The sequence below is a fragment of a genome, unplaced genomic scaffold (assembly GCF_019419815.1).
Source record: "Pyrus x bretschneideri cultivar Hongxiangsu unplaced genomic scaffold, Pyrus_bretschneideri_v1 Contig29, whole genome shotgun sequence".
Lineage (NCBI taxonomy): Eukaryota > Viridiplantae > Streptophyta > Magnoliopsida > Rosales > Rosaceae > Pyrus > Pyrus x bretschneideri.
In genome coordinates, this window is record NW_025999601.1 from 1,884,702 (window position 1) to 1,892,139 (window position 7,438).

Sequence of the window (7,438 nt, forward strand, 5' to 3'; positions counted from 1 at the left end):
ACCACTAATCGAAAAGTACCACAACAATTTGGAACATGAAAGTAATTTAACTTAGAATTATATGCATCCTAAAATTTTGTGTAAATTCTCCTTAGGTTTAGTAGAATTAAAGGACGAGAATGCTATGGTTGTGTGGTTAGATGCAACTTGTGGATGCTTATGACTTTCACCACATGTCGGAAAAGTAGCACAACAATCTACATCATCATGAAAGTAAGTGGCTAACTATAATAATATGTACAAGTCATTTTGAAATAAAATCCATTTTCCCCTCGCTCTGATTGAGAAGTAGGGAATCCGTGTGTATTTTAGAATTAAAGAGCTACTGTTACTTTTATATATCGAAATTATCTACATATGGACTAGAACAATGTACAACTCCCTTGCACTTATGTTCAAATTTCGATTTTCATCTAGATTAAATTAAGTTGTTGTTTAGATGAAGAAATTTTTTGAATATTTACTAAGTATTTTATGTAAGAGCATCTTTGTCGATTGGCTGATTGATAAGGCAATTGAGTTGAATTGTTCTTAGTTTCAAAAAACTTTTTCCACCGGTCCAGAAATGGGAGGGCAATTGGACCAAGGGCTTGTGCTTGTTAGACTACCCTTGCAACAATTGCTTGGGCTTGAGCTCGTTGGGAGTAGGCATTGGCCTGGAATGCTCTCACAGCCGTTAGATTTCCAACGGTCCTTTCATCTGAAGTGTTGGATTTTCAGAGATAAAAAAAAATATATATATATTATAGATTGTGCCAAGTGGCATAATTTGGTGCACCTAATTTAAACAAAATTTGATAAATCAACGGCCTATATTAATGATACACTTAAAATTAAGGGTTAATCTCTATTTATTACCCTAAATTTTCATGGTTTTCAACATTTGGTACATGAAGTTTTTTTCATCCCAAAGTCATACCTCAAGTCTTGATTTTGGAACAGTTTTAGACATCCGTTAAGTTTTCTGTTAAAACTTTTGTTAACTGATGACGTGGCACCCACGTGGACAATAATTGAGCGCCACGTGTCAATATGGGCCCACTTTAATATTAAAAAAATACAAAAAAAAAATTTAATAACAAAAAAAAGTTTATGGGCCTTAAAGTCCCACCCGTCTTCAACCTCCCCCAACCTCCTCCTTTCTGTCTTCTACACCGTCGTTTCGGTCACCAGCGACCCCCGCAACCCCTAACCCCATCCCTCCCTCCTCCTCTACACACCATGTCCTCTCCCGCCTTTCCGTTCTCCAGCTAATTAATTCCTTCTTGTCCATCACCTTCATCGCAAATACGCACCCTTGCGCCCCACCAGGGGACTTCAATTTGGCCAAGTAGACGGAGTCAATGTCGCCAGAGCCGAGGTTAGAGGGAGAGTTGCTGAATCGGGGATTCGGATCCAATCTTGTAGATTGTGGACCAAAGAGGGTCAGAGGAAGAGGAGTGAGGTTGGGACTTGGGGACTATGGAGGCGGGAGGCGAGCGGAGGAGGAGGCAGAGGGCGGGAGCGTGGATTCGGAGCTGGTTGTGTAGCCGATTGCTCTGAAAGGCTCGCATATTCCTGCTCTCTCTCTCTCTCTCTCTCTCTCTAGGGTTTTCTGAAGCTTGTTGAAAGACAATAAATATAAGAGACATAGAAGAAAATGGAGACGCCAAGCAACGAGGAGAGGGACTGAGATGGGGAAGGAGGTTAGGCCCAGAAACTTGGTGGTGGTGGTGTTCGTGGTTGTGGTGGAGGTTAAGCTCAAGCTTTGGAGAAAAGGGATGGAAGAGGTCGAGGGTTGAGGCCCATAATTTTTTTTTTTTTTTGTATTTTTTAATATTAAAGTGGGCCCATATTGACACGTGGTGCTCAGTTATTGTCTACGTGGACGCCACGTCATCAGTTAACAGAAGTTCTAACGGAAAACTTAACGGATGTATGAAAATGTCCTAAAATTAAGACTTGAGGTATGACTCTGGGATGAAAAAAACTTCATGTACCAAATATTGAAAACCACGAAACTTAAGGGTAGTAAACAGAGATTAACCCTAAAATTAAACACTTAACAAACTTACAAAGTTAAACAATCTTCTTCTTCACCTTATTTTTTCATTAATTATTGCTTGTTTGTAATGCCATGTTTTGCCTTGTATTTAAAATTAAATTATCGGATTTATATAGGGAGTCTTATTTTTAAAGAACAAACTTACTAAGTACACACTTATAAGGCATAAATATAAAAATTATATTTAAGAATAGTAATCGTCATTACCCTTGCCCTTCATCTTCCCAAATGGATGAACTCGCACAATGACAGTTAATGTTCACACTACATAATAAGGGCACTTCTTGCCCTTGACTTGCCATCACCCTCCTAAAAAGGGTGGAGATGCTCTAAGCCAAGTTTACGTACACCATAAATAAAACAAATTTAGGATCCAAACATCGTACAAAAATACATAGCTCATGACAACGTCACCATACATAAACCACATATTTAATTTATATTTTTGGTGAAATGTTGACGCCATGAATTGACAACCATGGGCCATGGCCGCCCCACTCTAATATAATTTATTACTCTAACCCATTTGGATTGTTTTTCCAATTGACAATTTGACAATTTGACATTCCCCAATTCTCCACAATTCCGCATTTTGTTTTCAATTACTTTCAATATTCTCTGTGTGGTTTTTTTCCCCTTTGAATTTATGGCTCAAAATGCAACACTCCAAAAACTTGAAGGGTGGATGATGTAATTGAAAGAAAAATTTTATTTGTGTTTTTGGCTTTGTGTGGCTGCAAGTGACTTCTCATTGGTCGGTGCCTCCTCCAATTTTTTAGTACACGATTTAGCCATATTTTAATTTTTTTAAATAATAATTTTTATTATAAATGGTAAGATAACTTACATTACTTTAATGGGGAGTCAGATTTGAACATGAGATTTCGAATGTAAGGACGAATGTTTTTAACCAACTGAATTACAATTCACTTGCATTTAGCCATATGTTAATGTTAAGTGATTGCTAAATGGTTGTGTAGACATGTAAATTTTGGTGAAACAAATACTCACTAACAAACTAAATTTTTGACATGTTAGGACTTAAGTGACACGAATTGTGGGTCTCACAAATTGCACAAATGCATGTGACTCATCAAAATCGAATGAGTATGAGATATCAAGAGTGACACGTGTCGACATTTGGCTGAAAATAATTAAGGAGTTATCTTTAATTAACCTTGATTTAAATCTAACAATTAGCCGAATTAAGGATGAAGTTGATTGATTTATTTGATCAAATCAAATATAATTTGATTAAATCAACATTATTTGATGAAATCAAATTGGATACGAATCATGTCCAAATCAAGTTTTGGCCCTTTCGTCAATTAATCAAGTCCAAATTAATATCAAATCAAACCTCAACCAAGACATGGAGAGACCTATAAATACAAGACCCTAAGATAAAGAAGGGTCCTCACATCCACATATCCCTCAGACCCTCAATCTCTCAAACACTCTACACAATAAGAAAACTCTCTGCATTTTTACCACTCTCTTAAAGAACCACCGAATTTATTTTGTAAACGTGTTTTTGTTTTATTCATTGCAGAAAATTCATGACCATGAGAGAGCAGGAAATTAGAAATAAAATAGACTCGAGATAGCTCAAATCTAAAGACTTTGAATAAAGAAGTAATGATGTATCCTTTAATTCGCTTGAAGTTCTTGGCCTCGTACAAACATCATACCTGGCAGACAATTGAAAAGGCATTTTAGTATTGTGTCTTTTGTTGACTATCTGTTTGAATGAATTTTGTATAGGTTTTTTTTTATTTTTTTTATTTATCACAAATGATCTTTGAAGTTGATCCATTCAATCAAGATGGTCTTTGAAATTGAAATCAATCAATGTAGTCATTGAAATTAAGTGTCGCAAATCAACTTGATCCTTCCATCACAACTCTATTAAAAATTCTATTATGTGCTGATGTGGCACATAACTGGGTCCCAAAAATCTAATTAAATATTGCCAAGCAAATTAAAAATATTTAAATAATAAATAAAAACTTATATATATATATATATAATTAAAAACTCAAAAAACCAAGAAAAAGATTATGATTGTTCATATCTTCTTCACCTCCCACTACAGCCCCCATCCCGTCGTTGTTCTTTTTTAATTTTCCCTTTAAAAATTAAATATTTCCCCTGCCACCATTGTCACATTCCGGGGTTGACTCCACCGTAGCACGATATTGTCCGCTTTGAACCCCGACCATGCCCTCACGGTTTTGTTTCTGGGAACTCACACGAGAACTTCCCAGTGGGTTACCTATCATGGGATTGCTCTCGCGCGAACTCACTTAACTTCGGAGTTCCTATGGAATCTGAAGCCAGTAAGTTCCCAAAAGGTCTCGTGCTAGGTAGAGGTAGGAATATACATATAAGGCTTACAAGATCCATTCCCCTAGGCGATGTGGGATGTAACAATCCACCCCCCTTAGGGGCTTGACGTCCTCGTCGGCACACTTCCGTCCAAGGATCGGCTCTGATACCAAATTGTCACATCCCGGCCCGGGCCCCCACTATATCCCTGGCTCGACTCCACCGTAGCACAATATTATCCACTTTGAGCCCTGACCACGCCCTCAAGGTTTTGTTTCTGGGAACTCACACAAGAACTTCCCAGTGGGTCACCCATCCTGGGATTGCTCTTGCGCGAACTCGCTTAACTTCAGAGTTCCTATAAAATCTGAAGCCAGTGAGCTTCCGAAAAGCCTCGTTCTAGGTAGAGATGGGAATATACTTATAAGGCTTACATGATCCACTCCCATGGGCGATGTGGGATATAACAACCACCACCCGTGGTTGCGCCGCTCGAAATCGAACAAGAAGAGGCTTGCAACTATTCATCTACATCACCAACTTGAACCCTCAGTGGAAAAATGAGATGAAATTGGACAGGGGATTGGGTTGGAAATTGAAAGTCAGACCCATGGTTATGAATCGCCCAGAACTGAGGCTGGTTATGAATCGCCCCAGTGTTCGGAAACAAGAAGAAGGCACAACCGCGCCGGTTGCTCTGATTTGCCACATAGGCACCAAGCCACCGCCACCTCCTCCACAGAGAGTTCTGGTCGTACATGTCAATAAACTCACCAATGGACCCTCTCATCTTCTTTCTTTTCTTAGATGAACCAGTGGCTTGAAGAACCCAGAAAGACCCTAGATGGAAAAACATAAATCAAGCTGAGGAAATTTCAAAAATTTAAGAAAATGGAATTTAAAGAATTTAAAAAACAAAACCTTAAAAATTAAATAACTCCCCTCAACCTTGGTGGGGGCCGTAGTGCTCGAGTACAAGAGGAAGAAGATGATGAACAGTCATTTTTTCTTTTTTCTTCTTTTTTTGTTTTTTAAGTTTTTAATTATATAAAAATAAAACTTGTTTTTAATTATTTAAATATTTTTAATTAGATTTATGGAACTCAATTATGCGTCACATCAACACATAACAGAAATTTTAATGAAGTTATGACGGAATGACCACATTGATTTCCAACACCTATTTTCAGGGATTACATGATCGTTTTTCAATTTTAGGGACCATCTTCAAGGGGTGGGCGAACTTCGGGGACTATTTGTGATGAAAACCTTTTTGTGACCCACCCCGACCTGGAATGTCCACATGGACGTCGAATCGAGCTGTGTTGGCTGACACCAGAAGGGTGATGAAGCCATAAAGTGTAGTGATGTGGAAAATGTGAATAAATTTAAACCTAAAAGTGCCTAAGTATAAGAGTGTACTCGTGAGCGGGAATGAACTCATTTCACACGTGATGTTAGAGCATAAGTAAAGTACAGTAAAGAATGATAAGAATTATACCATAGAAGGTAATCCCCAATACCAAGATTTTCCAAGAATCTTCGTCGATACGAAAACTCAGCTACTAAAACCTGGAAGGGTGAGTGGGCCTAAAAATAAAGCTTTGTAAAAACCTTTTCGAAAACATAATAACCCCTTGCTGTAAAACAAGTATAGTTTCCAAAATGCACTTACTACTGTTGACCCTAAAAATTACAAAGCCTATGTGATGCGCAGGCCGAGTAACTAATAAGCTAACTAATTCATTCGGTTGATGCGAGGCATGCCAACTCGTTGGCCCGTCTCGGCCGAGGAGTAAAATTTGTTGATGTTGCGTTGAGCGCGTTGCTGACTTCTTGATCTTGCGACTGCAACCAAGGAAGGAACAAGTCTTGGCCTTTGGATTCTCGAGCCTGAAGACAAGGCTGCTAATTCTGCGAAGTTCACGAATTGTCGGCGTTGGATTCGGTGACAGTGATTATATTTATGAGAGTATAAACACGTCGAATCGACACCAGACTATATGAACACAAGTACTCAAAGGTGATGTATATCTTGATGGTGAATATGGTTCGGCCGTCAGAATGCCGAACTCAAAAACTTACTTGTGAATATCCAATCATAAAATCACTCGGCCTTCAATGTGCCGAATGTTATAACTCGTAACACCTTACTTTGCCGAGAAGGTTAATAAGATGACATTTGTTAATAAGGATTCGAAAACCCTTCTCAACCGAGACTTGGATAGGTAACCAGTCGGCCTCGACGCAGTGCTGTTTATCTAAACTGAAGGTGCCCCGCTGTCGGCTGATTCTACGGCGACAGTGCTATTTATCCAAACTGAAGATGTTCGCCGGTTGCCTTCACAATGCTGTTTATCCAAACTGAAGATGTGTTGGCGGAAAAAGAAAATGAAAAATCTCAAGTTGTTTGAGGGCGTTGCACAAGGCAATTGTGTGTTGAATTGGATGTTTTGATTGTTACATGATGTCTTGTATTTATAGCACCAAATCCTCATTAGGATCGAGTCTAAATCATACCTTGATTGGGACTTCTTATTCTGTTCCAACTCCACTTCGACCAATCCTATTCCTATTAGGACTTTGAACTCACCCCCTTTTTTAGGCCATATTCATTGCTGGTCAAGAATCCAAATTGCACTAAGACCTCTTATCATATCAGGACTTCTTCGACCCATTCGTTCACCCGAACTACTCCTTATTGAGATAGGATTTGACCATCCTTGCTGAATGACCTAGGGCCACCAGGCAGCCCATAGTATTGAAAAACTTTGGGCCGAACATAAACCCACACTCCGCTGCCACACACAATCGTGCATCCTCAACCCACGAGATCCTCGGTCCTTTCACCTGAAATTTCTGAATATTCGTGATGATTAGGGAATTCTCCGGTCAATTTTACCCTTTATTTCGAATTTTGAACGATCAGTTTTCTTTCCCACAAGTCTATAAATATCGAAATTTTTTCCCTTATGCTTGACGCCTTCAAATCCTTCTAAAATTCCTCTTTTACTCAAGAAAACCAGAAACCCTCAAGCTCTACTTAGAAAACCTTCAAAACTATCT